This window comes from Rhinopithecus bieti, unplaced genomic scaffold (assembly GCF_001698545.2).
Source record: "Rhinopithecus bieti isolate Rb0 unplaced genomic scaffold, ASM169854v2 scaffold_33652, whole genome shotgun sequence".
NCBI lineage: Eukaryota > Metazoa > Chordata > Mammalia > Primates > Cercopithecidae > Rhinopithecus > Rhinopithecus bieti.
The window spans coordinates 2,946,706-2,963,648 of record NW_016814761.1 but is presented as its reverse complement, the minus strand read 5'-3'; the positions used below and the strand labels follow the sequence as shown (position 1 = coordinate 2,963,648).

At 48.2% G+C, this 16,943-nt stretch overlaps 1 protein-coding gene across 4 annotated transcripts in view; it reads left to right on the top strand.

Annotated features, from left to right (window-relative positions):
• The window catches only part of TMCO4 (transmembrane and coiled-coil domains 4), a 136,713-nt gene continuing 119,770 nt past the window's right edge, over positions 1 to 16,943 (top strand). For 3 of the 4 annotated variants that reach the window (XM_017852129.1, XM_017852127.1, XM_017852130.1), the window contains exons 1-2: positions 1 to 102; positions 13,539 to 13,630. The gene's annotated coding sequence lies outside the window, so the exon portion shown is untranslated. The remainder of the gene's footprint in view (positions 103 to 13,538; positions 13,631 to 16,943) is intronic. The other variant, XM_017852128.1, reaches the window with a different exon arrangement.

Genomic DNA, 16,943 nt, shown 5'->3' with positions numbered 1-16,943 from the left:
CCCGGCCCGGGGCCGGGACGCGGCCGGGAGGGGAGGGGCTGGGCGGGAGGAGCAGCTAGCCGCTTTCGCCGCCTCCGCCTTCGCCTTCGCCGCCGCCTCCAGGTAAGGGGGCCCCGGAGCCGCCAGGCCACGGTGGCGCGCACCCCGCTGGGCCACTCCCCGCCAGCCCCAGGCGGGGCACTCTGAGCCCGGCCCAGCCCTGGGGCCCTTTGCCCTGCGCCCTGCCCTCCACCCCAGGGACACTGGACCCACCAGGAAGCGGCCGCGCGCTCCCCGGCGCTGCCTGCCCTGAGCCAGGCCGCCTGCTGGTGGTTGTTTTCAGAGCCGGAAGTGCTTTTAGAAATCTTGTGGGGCGGCAGAGGGGGAAACTGAGGCTGGGCGGAGCACTCGGGCGACTCCGGCCTCGGCCTCCGAGTTCTTAGAGGTCACCCAGCTGCTCCCTTGACAAATGAGTACGCTGGTCAAGGTCAGAGAGGAAGGGGGTTTGCCCAAGGTCACAAGAGGTCACTGTGCTTCCCTTGCCCCACGTGGCCCCTCCACGTCCCTGTCAGGAAAGCCTCTAGGACTCTCTCGCCTCGTCTCTCCCTGCCCCCCGCGCCCCCTGCAGACTCTCAAACAGAGCGTTCTAGCGGGGCTTGGGGAGCCTCTGGAGAAAAGTCAGGCCCCTCATGTTACAAGGAGGCCATGTCTTCTGGCATCCATGCCTGAAGTTACAGGAGGGAAGAATTACTGCTGCTGACTTTTGAGTGGATTTTAAAACTGGGTAAACTGAGGCTCAGAGAGGTGAAGTAACTTCCCCAAGACCACGCAGCTAGGAAGCAAGAGAGAAAAACCTGGGCTACCTGTCTGGAGAGCCTGACCCAGTGCTTGGCACAGAGTTGGCCTCCACAATGCCTTTGCGGTGACCAGCCCAGCTCTTCCCTGGGGTGGCACTGGGAATTGCGAGCAGGGTCAGGCTAGCATCCCAGACTACTACCTAACTCGAAGTAGGAGTCAGCACATGAACCCCCTTTCCCCTAACTCAGTGTTTATTTCATTGCAGAAAATATGAAACTCTTTTTAAGCTTTGGGAACATCCATTTGTTCATTCAACAAATGGCTTTGGGTTGTTCATTCAAATATTTGTTGAGCTCCTACTTTGTGCGTTGTTTAGGCACTGAGGATACAGCACTGAACAAAACGAGCCCTGCCCTCAGGAAGTACACTCCAGAGGGTGGAATAAAGCCCTGCCCTTCAGCCTGGGGAGGGAGGGCTGGGCACAGGGGAGACCATTGGCGTTTCCCCAACTGTGAAGTACATGAAGACAGCAGAAGAGACCGGTGTTAGAGTGGCCTCAAGCCCTCGTGTGCAGCATCAGACAGAGATGGGCTCGTGTTAGCTTTGCAGCTTTGTAACTGAGTGATCAGGCAAGCTAAATGACCTCTTTATGCCTCAGTTTACTCATTTGTGATATACCCATCTCCAAGGTTGTTGTGAAAATTAAAGGAGCTGAAGCCACAAAAGGCCCAGTGCAGTGTCTGACACTTTGGGAGACTATACTTTTTTTTTTTTTTTTTTTGAGATGGAGTCTTGTTCAGTCGCCCAGGCTGGAGTGCAGTGGCACGATCTCAGCTCACTGTAAGCTCTGCCTCCCAGGTTCTTGCCATTCTCCTGCCTCAGCCTCAGGTGCCTGCCACTACGCCTGGCTAATTTTTTTATATTATTAGTAGAGACGGGGTTTCACTGTGTTAACCAGGATGGTCTCGATCTCCTGACCTCGTGATTCACTCGCCTCGGCCTCCCAAAGTGCTGGGATTACAGGCATGACTTTATCCTTTTTAGTCCTAAGGCCCAAGGAGGAGTTGGACAGGAGGAGTTGATCGATTAGGTTGTCATAGCTCAGCGTGTAGCTCCCACAAAGGCTGAGGTCTGGAGAGTTCCTCATAAGGCTCAAATCATCCCTCTCTTCTCTGGTACCACTGGGCTACAAAGGCTGGATCAGCCACCAGGGCTGGCTAACGTGGAACCTAAGAAATGTCAGTGGATGGTTTCTCATTGTGTTCTCTTTTGACCTGTGTGTTTTGTAAACCGTGTTGTACATTATAAACCGGGGCTGCTGATGAGGAGTGGGGAACTGGCTCTCTGGAACGTGTGACAGCAGGCAGAAGGGGTGAGAGTGAAATCCAATCCACTTTCCGTTTGGCCGACCTCCGCTTCAAGCTGCCCTGATATCATCGTACCACCCTCTGCCTCTGCCTAAAACCCCACTCTGGATTCCCATTTTCTTTCTCTCTTTCCGTTTTTTCCTTTCTTTCCTTCTTTCCTTCTTTCTTCTTTCCTTTTTTCTTCTTCTTTTTTTTTTGAGACAGAGTCTCACTCTGTCACCCAGGCTGCAGTGCACTGATGCGATTTCGGCTAACTGCAACCTCTGCCTCCCGGGTTCAAGCGATTCCCCTGCCTCAGGCTTCCAAGTAGCTGGGACTACAGGCACCCACCACCATGCCCGGCTGATTTTTGTAATTTAGTAGAGATGGGGTTTCGCCATATTGGACAGGCTGGTTTTGAACTCCTGACCTTGTGATCCACCCACCTCAGCCTCCCAAAGTACTGGGATTGCAGGCATGAGCCACCGCGCCTGGCCTTGGCTTCCCATTTTCTTAGGGAAAAGAGCAAAAACCTTTTACACGAACTGGAAGGCTGTGCACCCCTGTCTCCCAGCTTACACCTCCAGCCGCATCTCAGACACTTATCAACAGCCCTCTGTGCCCAGGCATGCCACCCCTTCCTCCTTGGGACCTTTGCATCTGCTCTTCCAGGTCTCTCCTACCCCCTGCTTCCCTTTTCCCAGGTAACATCTTCTCATTCTTCACATTTTAGCCCTACCCAGACTTGTACTCCAAATGCCTCAGGCCACAAGACTTCTCCTGGTATGTCAGAGGTTAAGTTCAGGGTGGTATTTTACACTCATTGCTGGGATTAATTCCTGCCTATACCCTGTACACCACCCTAACTGTAACCCCTGTGACCTCCAGGACCAGGGCTAAGTTTGTTTAGTGGGTCCTCAGTAATGACATCCACTGATAGGGAGGCCCTCTTGAGCACATTGGGGACCTCACTTTATATAAAACGATATTGTCCTTCAACAAAATCTGCTGAAGTCATTTTTCAGCTGTGGCTTGCTTCATTCAGCACACAGAGATTGAGCCCCTGCTCTGCCACATACTGTCCTAGGATATGTCTGGGAACATGGCCCAAAAGCCACTGCCTTTTTGGGCTTCCTCTAGTGAGGGAGATAGACCGTAAATAAACCTATAATACATCGTCAAGTGGTGATAAATTTGATAAAGAAAATCACAGGCCAGGCGCGGTGGCTCACGCCTGTAATCTCAGCATTTGGGAGGCCAAGGAGGGCGGATTACAAGATCCAGAGATCGAGATCTACTAAAAATACAAAAATTAGCTGGGTGTGGGGGTGCGGGCCTGTAGTCCCAGCTACTTGGGAGGCTGAGGCAGGAGAATCGCTTGAATCCGGGAGGTGGAGCTTGCAGTGAGCCAAGACCGAGCCACTGCACTCCAGCCTGGTGACAGAGCAAGACTCCATCTCAAAATACATAAATAAATAAAAATTACAAAGGGTTGGGTTGGAGGCAGGAGTGGAGGGGCTGGGTGTTTTACACTGGAATGAATAACCAAAATATTAATTGGGAAGCCCTGGTGCCCTGGGCTTCATCCACTCTCACCCGGACCCTCCTGTTCAGGGAGACAGACACATTGGCAACCGGCCATTATGTCCGAGAAGAGATGAAGGGGCCCAGATGAAGTCTTTGTGGCTTCAGAGGTGGCAGACCCCACGTTCGCTGGACAAATCCAGGGAAGTGCGTGGCAACCCCTGACCCCCCAACTTAGTAAAGTGGAGAAGGACTTGGGATTTGAGGTCACACAGGCCTGGAAGGAGCATCCTAGGTCTTGCTAGCTGTGTGACTTCCGCTTCTGTGAGTCTCGGTTTTCTCATCTATAAAACGGGGACAGCGATTGTCTCTTCTTAATAAGGTTGTTAGGAAGCTGAAGTGGGATCATGGAAGTAGGCCCCAGAAAATCTATGCTGATTTTATTATTAAACTGTGCTTTTGGAAAAGGACACTATTTGGACAGGGGGACCCAGATGGGAGAGAACAGCCTGAGCTGAGGCCTGAGGTGGTATCCCAGCGTTAACTGGAAGCAGGGGAGTGCAGTTTAGCTGAGGATGAGCTGCAAGCAGGGAGTGAAAGAAAACAAAGCGGGAAAGGCAGGTTAGGCCCGTCCACAGGTGCTTGGGGCTCAGAAGTGGGATGTGAGCCTGTGGATTGATGAGAGCTCGTCAGATTCATCCAATTTGCTGGTTTTCAAATTGTGTTGGAAATCTCCGGCCAGGATGTAAACCAGACCAAAGAGAGGTAGAATAGCACCATTGTGAAGATGGCTGCCTGTGGCCTAAGTTCCAGGCACAGGTTTAAATACCACATGACTCGTCCAGGGACCTTGACCTTCAATTCTCAGGGCCTCTCTGTCCCCATCTGTGGAAGGATGATAATAGCACCCACCTTGTAGGATTGTTGAGAGAAAATAAGATGATGTGTGGAAAGAGGTGACACGTGGCTAACATTTGTCCACCTTTTACTGTTGTGATTTTTAAATGTTTAAAATTTTTAAAAATTTTTTATTTTCTGAACTTTTAATTTTTAATTTATTTTTTATTTATTTACTTTTTGAGACAGTGTTTTGCTCTTGTCTCAAGAGCTGGAATGTAACGGCACGATCTCGGCTCACTGCAACCTCTGCCTCCTAGATTCAAGCAATTCTTCTGCCTCAGTCTCCTGAGTAGCTGGGACTACAGGTGCCCGCCACCATGCCCAGCTAATTTTGTATTTTAGTAGAGACAGGGTTTCACCATGTTGTCCAGGCTAGTCTTGAACTCCTGACCTCAGGTGATCCACCCAACCTCAGCCTCCCAGAGTGCTGGGATTACAGATGTGAGCCACTGTGTCTGGCCCTAATTTTTTTTTAATGTAAAAATTGTGATAAAATACACATACCATGAAATTTACCATTGAAAATTTCTGTGAGTTGTCTCATTGTAATCTTCTGTGAGTCTTAGTTTTCTCATCTGTAAAATGGGGACAACGATTGTCTCTTCTTCATAAAGTTGTTGGGAAGCTGAAGTGGGATCATGGAAGTAGGCCCCAGAAAATCTAAGCTGATTTTATTATTAAACTGTGCTTTTGGAAGAGGGCACACATTTTAAGTGTGTAATTCAGTAATGTCAAGTGTATTCACATCGTTGTGCAACGAATCTCTAGAACTTTCCAACTGGCAGATCTGAAACTCCACACTCTTTAAACAACCACCTCCCTCCCCTGTTCCTGCTCCCCGCAGCCACTGGCAACCACCATTCATTTTACTTTCTCTCTCTATGAATTTGACTACTACTCATACCTCACAGAGGTGGAATTGTACAGCATTTATCTTTTTGTGACTGGCTTATGTCATAACTTCTCAGGGTACATTCATCATTCATGTTGTAACATGTGTCAGAATTTCCTTCCCTTTTTTTTTTGAGACGGAGTCTCGCTCTGTCGCCCAGGCTGGAGTGCAGTGGCGCAATTTCCGCTCACTGCAAGCTCCGCCTCCCAGGTTCACGCCATTCTCCTGCCTCAGCCTCCCAAGTAGCTGGGACTACAGGCACCCGCCACCACGCCCGGCTGGTTTTTTGTATTTTTTAGTAGAGATGGGGTTTCACCATGTTAGCCAGGATGGTCTCGATCTCCTGACCACGTGATCTGCCCGTCTCAGCCTCCCAAAGTGCTGGGATTAGAGGCTTGAGCCACCGCGCCCGGCCTATTTCCTTCCTTTTTTAAGACTGAATAACGTTCCACTGTATGTATGGATCATATTTTGTTGATCTATTCGTCTGTAGATGGGCATTTGGGTTGCTTCCAACTCTTGGCTATTGTGAATAATTCTGTAAACATGGGTGTACAAATATCTTTTGGAGACCCAGCTTTCAGTTGTTTTGCATATATACCCAGAAGTGGTATTGCTGAATCATGTGCTGTTATAATTTGAAGGTGGGGTATTGAGGGTTCCCCCCTGTGTCTTATCTAGCCCATCGCTCTGGGGCTCTGGGGGGCAGTTTGAAAACCAGTGGGTCAAATGGACTATTACAGACTTTGCCATTTCTCCCACTTCCTTCTCAGGCAAATTTGTCTCTGTAATTATTTTGTAATTATCCCAAGTGGAAACCACCATTCAGTCAACAAATGTTGCTGAGTTCCCACTGTGCTTACCTGTGAGCAGAGGGAGATAGAAGATAAATGTAAATGAGTAACTGATACAGAATTGGGAGGCTGGTGTGTGCTGTGGACAAAGTAGAACAGCTGGGTAAAGGGGCTAGGATGGGCAGTGGGCAGGGTGGCTGCACCGAAGTGTGAGATTTGATCTCAGACAGGAAGGAGGTGAGGGAGTTGGCTGTGTCCTTATCTGGGGGATAAGCATTCCTGGCTGTGGGAACATCCAATGCAAAGGCCGTGAGGTGGGAGCATGCCTGGTGGGGTCCAGGAGCTGCAGGGAAGAAGGTGTGGCTGGAGCAGCACGGGAGAGGTGGCAGGGGTAGGGGGCAGAGAGGCCACTCAGGCCGATTGCAGCAGCCCCATCACCGTTGTAAGGACCTTGACTTTGAGAAGGGAGTCTTGGAGGGTTTGGAGCAGAGGAGGGGCATGGCCTGACTCTGAGATGGTGCTCTCTGGGTACTGTGTATGAACAGCTGGGGTGAGGGCAGAAAAAAACAGATGTGTGGAGAGGCGTGACCCAGTAAGAGGTGACGGTGATTAATACCAGGCAGGGGAAGGAAGAGAGCAGTGGTAAATGTGGGCACACATCACAGGGCCTGGGTGTCCACCCAACGGCACTGTCACCCCACCCACCTTCCTGCCCCTCCTCCAGACCGCTGAAGCGAGGGTGGGGGGGAGCTTAACTTCCGTGCCAGCATCTCTGTTTTCTTTTCCTCTGCAATGTGATTGTCCAAAACCCTCTGGGTTCTTCTATGTTGGAACTGTTGCCATGGAGACCTCCTGAGATGCCTCACTGACCTCTAGCTTCCAATTTGACTTCAGATAGAGGTGTAGAATGAATGGGTATCTCTTCTAAATGGCTGCAGAGGGTGCTAACCTGGGCCCGCCTAGACTCTGCCCTTCTAGGAGCATCTCAAGATTGTCTTATTTTGGCTGTGGGGTGCATGTGTATTGTAACCTTCAACTATGCTCTGTGGCATTTCTGGCCTAAGGATAGTGCCATAGCTTTACGTGTTGTAAATGATTTCTTAGCCAAATGCTTTTTTTCTCCTTGGCCCCAGAATAATTAGTCTTCAGCCTTCCCGTGACATTGTAGCCATCTCCCTATTAATGGTTATTTTATTGCACAGCAGAATCATTTAAAAACTCAACTGCGATCAGAAAAAGGAGAGAGAAAGCCTGGTGGGGTCCAGGAGCTGCAAGGAGTAGGGTATGGCTGGAGCAGCATGGGAGAGGTGGCACACTAATATAATCACTGACCCACACTAATATAAGTCACATCAAATTTGACCTTGAGGCTGGGCGTGGTGGCTCACGCCTGTAATCCCAGAACTTTGGGAGGCCGAGGTGACAGGATCACTTGAGCCAGGTGTTCGAGACCAGCCTGGCCAACGTGGTGAAACCCTGTCTCTACTAAAGATACAAAACTTGGCCAGGCATCGTGGTGTGCACCTGTAATCCCAGCTACTTGCGTGGCTGAGACAAGAGAATTGCTTGAACCCAGGAAGTGGCGGTTGCAGTGAGCCCAGATTGTGCCACTGCACTCCAGGTTGGGAAACAGAGTAAGACTTTGTCTCAAAAACAAACAAACAAACAAAAACTTTGACCTTGACCTTCACTGACTACTCCAAGGGGGGAAAAAAAGGCCAGAGCTGGCTGGCATGTAAAGAAAAAACAAAAGTTCATTCTTGCATGTGATCTTCTAAAGGCCCAGGTCATGGAGTTTTAAGGACGATTTAAAGGATTTTCAAAGATGGTATTGACCATATTTGATTTTCTCCTTGGTGCTAACTTTAGAATTTTTCATCTCTCCAAGAAGAAATCCAGTGGTATTGTTTATGGCATCGGTCAACAAATATTCAGAGGGCGCACTGTGGGTGCTTGTGGAGCTGAGGTCAGATATTTATGGAATGTCTCACTGCCCTCACTACTTACAAAAATGACCCAGTCAGCATTTTCTTTGGTGACAGATGATGTGACTGGCTAGACACAAGTCATAATTGTAGCATATCCAAACGAGGTCCCATTCCAGAATGACCCCTGTCCATCCTGGGTCTGGGCTGTGCAGCGGAGCTGTAGGCATGGGTTTGCCCTGTTGTTCTCACTCTATATTTGTTGTTTCCCTGGAGAGCGCGTCCTCTTCTAGGTCAAGTGTGGGTCTTTCTTGGAGTTCCTTGGTATAGTACTCCATTTTCATGCTGCTGATGAAGATGTACCCGAGACTGGGTAATTTATAAAGAAAAAGATGTTTAATGGATGCATAGTTCCATGTGCCTGGGGAGGCCTCACAATCATGGCGGAAGGTAAAAGGCACGTCTTACATGACGGCAGGCAAGAGAGAAGTGAGAACCAAGTGAAAAGGGGTTTCCCCTTATAAAATCATCAGATCTCCTGAGAATTACTCACTGTCACGAGAATAGCACAGGAAAGACCCACCCCCATGATTCAGTTACCTCCCACCAGGTCCCTCCCATGATGTGGGAATTGTGGGAGCTATAATTCAAGGTGAGATTTGGGTGAGGACACAGCCAAACTATATCATTTGGTGTCTTCACAGTACCCGGGACAAGAACCTCAGGAGGCTACCAGGAGCTGGGAGCTCCTCCTTCCGTCAGTGACTCCTTAGTCCCAGGGCGCTGCTGGACCAGGCCTGTGTGTCTTAGGTGACCCCAGGGCACAGAGGTACTGCTGGTCCTGACAGAAGGGACTTTTTCTCGTCGCAGGAATATAGCACTCTCTTGGAATCAGTGTAACTTCTCAGACACACTTGAGATCCAGTTTTACTTTGGACTGGATCCTGATCCTAAATCAGTTCAAGGGGTGGAGGCCCCCAAGGACCAGACACACAGCAGGTGGCGCATCTCCCACCCCACAGCTGCCCCTACACTTGTGCAGCTGGAAAAGTTTGGGGTCCCAGCCTGTCCAGTTGGACAATTCGTAGGGTTGAAACCATGGGCTCCCCCATTCCGGCATCATGGAGAGCTGAGAAGCTGAGAATTGCCCTGTCTGTCCCACCAACCCTTGTTCATTTCTTTTTCTTTTCTTTGTTTTTAAGTTCTGGGATACATGTACAGGATGTGCAGTTTTGTTACATAGGTAAACGTGCCATGATGGTTTGCTGCAACTAGCAGCGCATCACCTAGGTATTGAGCCCAGCATGCATTAGCTCTGTTACCTAATGCTCTCTCTCCTTGCACCCCACCCGCTGACAGGCCCGTGTGTGTTCTCCTTATCAATTCGTTTCAGTTTCCCACTTATAAGTGAGAAACATGTGGTGTTTGGTTTTCTGAGTCCTGAAATTCGTTTTGGCTTGAGGATATGGCTCCCAAGCTCCACCCATATCCCTGCAAAGGATATGATCTTCTTCCTTTTAATGGCCTGCATGGTACTTCCATGATGCCTATAATGCTACCACAATATGTACCACATTTTCTTTATGCAGTCTATCATTGATGGGCATTTGGGCCAATTCCATGTCTTTGCTATTGTAAATAGTGCTGCAATGAACATACACGTGCAGGTATCTTTGTAATAGAATGATTTATATTCCTTTGGGTGTGTACCCCGTAATGAGATTGCTGGGTCAAATGGTATTTCTGCTTCTAGATCTTTGAGGAATCGCCACACCATCTTCGACAATGGTTGAACTAACTTACATTCCCACCAACAGTGTAAGAGCATGCCTATTTCTCTGCAGCCTCGCCAGCATCTGTTGTTTCCTAACTTTTTAATAATTGCCATTCTGACTGGCATGAGATGGTATCTCATTGTGGTTTTGATTTGCGTTTCTCTAATGATCAGTGATGTTGAGCTTTTTTTCATGTTTCTTGGCAACATGAATGTCTTTTGAGAAGTGTATGTTCATGTCCTTTGCCCACTTTTTAATGGGGTTGTCTGTTTTTTGCTTGTAAATTTGCATAAGTTCCTTGTAGAATCTTGATATTAGACATTTATCAGATGGATAGATTGCAAAAACTTTCTCCCACTCTGTAGGTTTCTTGTTCACTCTGATGATAGTTTCTTTTGCTCTTTAGTTTAATCAGATCCCATTTGTCAGTTTTTGCTTTTGTTGCAATTGCTTTTGGTGATTTTGTCATAACATCTGTGCCCATGCCTATGTTCTGAATGGTATTGCCTAGATTTTCTTCTAAGGTTTTTGTAGTTTGGGGTTTTACATTTAAGTCTTTAATCTATCTTCAGTTAATTTTTGTGTACGGTGTAAGGAAGGGATCTAGTTTCAATTTTCTGCATATGGCTAGCCAGTTCTCCCAGCATCATTTACTAAATAGGGAATCTCTCTCTTTCTTTCTTTTTTTTTTTTTGAGGCAGAGTCTCACTCTGTTGTCACCCAGGCTGGAGTCCAGTGGCAGGATCTCAGCTCACTGCAGCCTCTACCCCCAAGACTCAAGTGATTCTCCCACCTCACCCTCCCGAGTAGCTGGGACTGCAGGTACTCACCATCGTGCCTGGCTAATTTTTGTATTTGTTGTAGAGATGGGGTTTTGCCATGCTGTCCAGGCTGATCTCGAACTCCTGGGCTCAAGAGATCCATCCTTGGCCTCCCAAAGTGCTAGGATTACAGGCCACTGCGCCCGGCCTCTTTTTCTTACTCACAAGATCTATTGGTCAAATGTGTGGGACTTAACTGTGAACTCACCCCCACTGACTTGGCTGGGCCACATGGGCCCAGGGCTTTCTGAGATAAAACACTCCTCTTCTAAGGATCAAGAGGCCAGAATTATTTCTGATTAAAAGTTTTGTGTGTGTTTTTTTTACATTATAAAAGCACCAATAAGCTCATGACAGAAATGCTAAAATATAGAAAATAGAAAGAACAGAAACCAATCACCTCTAGTCCCTCAGCCCCACCAACCAAGAGATAATGATCATAAACATTTTGATGTATTTCCTTTTGATCTTTTTGCTCTGTGAAACATGTTTTTTTTTTTATTGTTATTTATTTATTTGAGACAGAGTCTGACTCTGTCACCCAGGCTGGAGTACAGTGGTGCAATCTTGGCTCACTGCATTCTCTGCCTCCTGGTTTCTAGCAATTCTCCTGCATCAGCTTCCTGAGTAGCTGGGATTACAGGCATGAACCACCACACCCAGCTAATTTTTGTATTATTAGTAGAGATGGGATTTCACCATGTTGGCCAGGCTGGTCTCGAGCTCCTGACCTCAGGTGATCTGCCTGCCTCGGCCTCCCAAAGTGTTGATATTACAGACGTGAGCCACCACACCTGGCTGAAACATGTTTGTTTTTTAATTTAATTTTTTTTTTTTGAGACGGAGTCTTGCTCTGTCACTCAGGCTGGAGTGCAGTGGTGTGATCTTGGCTCACTGCAAGCTCCGCGTCCTAGGTTCACACCATTCTCCTGCCTCAGCCTCTCAAGTAGCTGGGACTACAGGTGCCCACCACCACGCCCGGCTGATTTTCTGTATTTTTAGTAGAGATGGCGTTTGTTAGCCAGGATGGTCTCGATCTCCTGACCTCGTGATCCGCCCGCCTTAGCCTCCCAAAGCGCTGGGATTCCAGGCATGAGCCACTGCACCCAGCCGAAACATGTTTTAAAAACAGAACTAGAGTCATATTGTATATTCAGTCGAATTCTGGTCTACCATCTCTCTAGAACAAAATTATCCCTGATTTGTAGCATTTGCCGATTTCTGTGATGTAAATATTCCCAACATTCCAGTGTCACCGGACACAGGGTTGGAAGGAGAAGCACAGAACTGATTGTCACCAGCTGGTGTGAGCTGGCACCAGTGCAGCATGTTGTAATTTTAAATTATTTTTTTCCGATCTCCAAATCAGTACTTATTGTTAATAATTCATAAAACACAGATATATAAAGAAAAAATTAAAATCATCCAGAATTCAATCCGGGTCTCTGCCTACCTGGAGTTAGCCACTGCCAGCATCCTGGTGCATGTCCAAACAGTATCCTCTCTATGGATAGAGACCTGCACAAAATAGCTTTCTAGAGAGTTCAAAAGCAATGTGAATTTAATGGCAGAAAATTTGGGGGAAATACAGAAAAGTCTGTGGTATCTCTGAATGGTGATTCAGAGATAATTTTGGAGGATGTTCTTCCAGTCATTTTTCTCCTCTCCATTGCTTTAACATGATTAGACTCATAGTGTGAATATTCAATTTTTAGGCACAGTACAGGTTCATTCTCATGCCAGGGAGGAAGGCAACCTCTAGGAGAGGGCATTCCCACTGATAACTTAATACAAACCCCACTGAGGCTTAAAGAAGTAAAAAATATTATTTTCACTGGCATTGAAAATGGCACTAAGGACTGGGTGCAGTGGCTCACGCCTGTAATCCTAGCACTTTGGGAGGCTGAGGCGGACAGATTGCCTGAGCTCAGGAGTTCAAAACCAGCCTGAGCAACATGGCAAAACCCCGTCTCTACTAAAAATATGAAAAATTAGCCAGGCATGGTGGTGCGCGCCTGTGATTCCAGCTACTCAGGAGGCTGAGGCACAAGAATCACTTGAACCCAAGAGGCAGAGGTTGCAGTGAGCCGAGATGGCACCACTGCACTCCAGCCTGGGCGACAGAGCCAAACTCTGTCTCAGAGAAAAAAAAAAGAAAAGAAAAGAAAAGAAAAGAAAAGAAAATGGCACTAAGGATGAAGCTCAAATTATTTGAAATTTTTGGGGACCCAGATTTTGGGTCCTGAGACCTCCTTTGGGTAATTCCAGATGCTTGGCCCTTCGTCCATCTCCCTTCCCCATCTGATGCTCCATTGGCGTGTGAGAACGGGAGTGCCTTTAGGGAGAAAAATAGGAAAATCTAGCTCTTGCTTAAGCCTACAAGCTAATTCATTCCTCAGTTCATATGACTGGTATTTTCTGAGCGCACACTCTGTGGTTAGGCACCAGGTACAGATGTGGAGGCGACACGGTGCCTGCCCAGGAGCTGGATGCAGTGACCACAGCTCAAGGTACGAAGAGTTGAACAAGGACATTCAATGAGACAATCCATGGAAAGTGGCAGGGCTGTGTGGGGCACATGGTGAGTGCTCAGCAGTGGTAGCTGCCTGCCTTACCACTCTGCTGAGAAGAGCATCGCACATCAAGGAACGTGCAGGGCGAGGGCCCAGAGGAGCTCAGGCTCCCCTGAGCTTTAGCTAACCAGCCAGCTCGCTCTGCTGTAGCCTTCCCCAGATCCCACACCCTGTAGACCCACAGGCTGGTTTTTCCGGTTTGCTCCCACAGGGCAATTTGCATATTTCTCCGAAGAACCATCCAGAACCTGAGCAGCCTGTCTTCAAACAGAAAGAGGCCCACGGCTGTTTCTTGAAATCTGGGTAACTATCGAAGGTTTCTTTTCCTTCAGAAGCCCCTTGTTATTATTTAAAATGGTCTTCTTTCTGAGTTTACATTTTCTGTTTCCCTCTCTAGAATATAATCTCCCCAATGGGGGGTCTTTATGTGCCTGGCTTAGTCACCACTGTAGTAGGGCTAATACATGTTTATTAGATTCATTAACCCATTACGAGGTCAATATTCATTTATAATTTACTTTTGCCTCAAGAAAAGGTTTTTAAAATTCTATAGAGATGTTCCACTACGTTTTTTAAAACTTTTTATTTTAAAATAATTATAGGCTCACGGGACGTTGCAAATATAGTACCAAGAGGTTCCATGCGCCCTCATTCAGCCTCCCGCATGGCCGTTGCCTTTACAAGGAAGCCTAATTCCTTAGTGAGACGAACTTGGCCCTGCCTGGGGCAGCCCTTGGCAGCTTCCACTCCCACCTCATTTCTTCACACCCACCCATTGTCCAAGCCCTGGCTGCACCAAACATCTTTTTGTTCTTCAAAAGCATTTCTCCTCTGCCTCTGGGTCTTGCCACATGCTTTTCCCTTTGTCAAAGACGTGCCCACCCCACCCCTGTCTGATTCACTCCTTGTTCAGGACTCAGCTTTACCATCACCTTCTCCAGGGAGCCATTGCTGGGTTCAGGGTCCCCGTCTTGGGATCCCTCTGTCTCTCATGTTTCCCCATCACGGTGTTTATCACACGGATTGTCATTGTCTGTTTTTTCTGTTTGTTTTGGTTTGTTTTTCTTTGAGAGACAGGGTCTTGCTTTGTCACCAGGCTGGAGTGCAATAGTGTGATCACGGCTCACTGCAGCCTCAACTTCCTCAGACTCCTGGACTTAAGCGATCCTCCTGCCTCAACCTCTTGAGTAGCTGGGGCCACAGGCATGCTCCACCATGCCTGGCTAATTTTTAAATTATTATTATTTTTGTAGAGACAGAGTCTCGCTTTGTTGCCCAGGCTCCTCCAGTCCTTCTGCCTCAGCCTCCGAAAGCTCTGGGATTACAGGCGTGAGCAACTGTGTCCAGCCACCATTGTCTGTGTATTTGTCTGTCTCTACCACCATACTGTTTCCTCTAAGGAATACCTCTCCACCCATCCTGTGACTTCTGCAGGCCCCTGCTGGAATGACACCTTTCATCCACGTGTATTAGCCATCCCCACTTCACCCCATCACTTCATATCCCCTCACCCTGCCTGACTGTTCCTCCCCTGACCACTTCCTGAAGGAATGTTTACCTATGTGTTGAGTGGGCTGCTGAGGGCGTGGATTCTGCAGCCAGACCTCCTGAGCGTGTGTCTTGGTTCTAGCGCTTATTAGCTCTGTGACCTTGACCAACTTAGGTCGCTTTGTCATTATGTATTGGCATATTATTGCCTGTCTCCCACCAGAATGTCAGCCCCTTAAGAGCAGGGAACTTGTCAGTTTCATCCTCTAATCTGCCCTAAGGCCCAGAACAGGGCTTCCCACATCCTAGCCCCCTCTTGATTCATCCAGCAAGTATTTCCTGAATGCCTGCAATGATCCAGGGCCTGTCCAGAAAGCTAGGGGTGTGGCAGTGAAAAAACAACCAGGGAACTGACTTAAGAAACTTCTATACTATTTGTATACACAGGTAAAGAAATAATTTTTTTAAAAAAACATTTTAGATAAGAGTGAGTATGATAAAAATAGAAGAGGGTGCTGGGATAGAAGACAGAGATATTAGGTTGGTGCAAAAGTAATTGTGGGTCTTGCTATTAAATTGCAAAAAACCACAGTTACTTTTGCACCAACCTAATACTGTAGACTGGGTGGTCAGGGAAGGTCTCTCAGAGGAGGTGACATCTGAGCTGAGGCCAGATGATGTGATGGTCAGGGAAGGGTGTTCCTGGTGGGGAGAATGGCAGGTACAAGGGCCTGGAGGGGATGAGCAGAAAGACAGCCCGTGTGGCTGTAGCATAGTGAACAAGACTGGTGTGGGGACATGAGATGGAGTTTAGTGGCAGGCAGCAACTGGATTGCACAGGACTTTTAAGCTTGTCCAATCTTCAGCCTGTGGGCCGCATACAGCCCAGGACAGCTTTGAATGCGGCCCAACACAAATTCGTAAACTTTCTTAAAACGTTATGAGGTTTTCTTGCGATTTGTTTTTTTTTAGCTCCTCAGCTATCATTAGTGTTAGTGTATTTTATGTGTGGCCCAAACCAATTCTTCTTCCAGTGTGGCCCAGGAAAGCCGAAAGATTGGACACCCCTGTTAGGCCATCATACCGGGATTGGGATTTATCCTGATGTGATGGGAGGCCTTTGCAGGCTTTTAAGCAACCTAGTGACATGATTGGTCCATGTGGCAAAAAGGTCACTGAGGCCACTATGTAGAGAATGCATTGTAGGGAATCAGGAGAAATTGTGTTGAATGATGAATGAATTTGGTCAGAGTTTAGCTTTATCATTATTATTTTGTTAGATGGAATCTTGCTCTGTTGCCCAGACTGGAGTGCAGTGGCACAATCTCAGCTCACTGCAACCTCCGCCTCCCAGATTCAGGAGATTCTCCTGCCTCAGCCTCCCGAGTAGCTGGGATTATAGGCGCACCCCACCATGCCCAGCTAATTTTTTGTTTTTTCTTTGAGACGGAGTCTCACTCGTCGCCCAGGCTGGAGTGCAGTGGCGCGATCTCGGCTCACTGCAAGCTCCGTCTCCCGGCTTCATGCCATTCTCCTGCCTCAGCCTCCAGAGTAGCTGGGACTACAGGCGCCCACCACCACACCCAGCTAATTTTTTGTATTTTGGTAGAGACGGGGTTTCACCATGTTAGCCAGGATAGTCTCGATCTCCTGACCTCATGATCCACCCGCCTCGGCCTCCCAAAGTGCTGGGATTACAGGCGTGAGCCACTGCACCCAGCCACTAATTTTTGTACTTTTAGTAGAGATGGGGTTTCACTATGTNCAGACTGGAGTGCAGTGGCACAATCTCAGCTCACTGCAACCTCCGCCTCCCAGATTCAGGAGATTCTCCTGCCTCAGCCTCCCGAGTAGCTGGGATTATAGGCGCACCCCACCATGCCCAGCTAATTTTTTGTTTTTTCTTTGAGACGGAGTCTCACTCGTCGCCCAGGCTGGAGTGCAGTGGCGCGATCTCGGCTCACTGCAAGCTCCGTCTCCCGGCTTCATGCCATTCTCCTGCCTCAGCCTCCAGAGTAGCTGGGACTACAGGCGCCCACCACCACACCCAGCTAATTTTTTGTATTTTTGGTAGAGACGGGGTTTCACCATGTTAGCCAGGATAGTCTCGATCTCCTGACCTCATGAT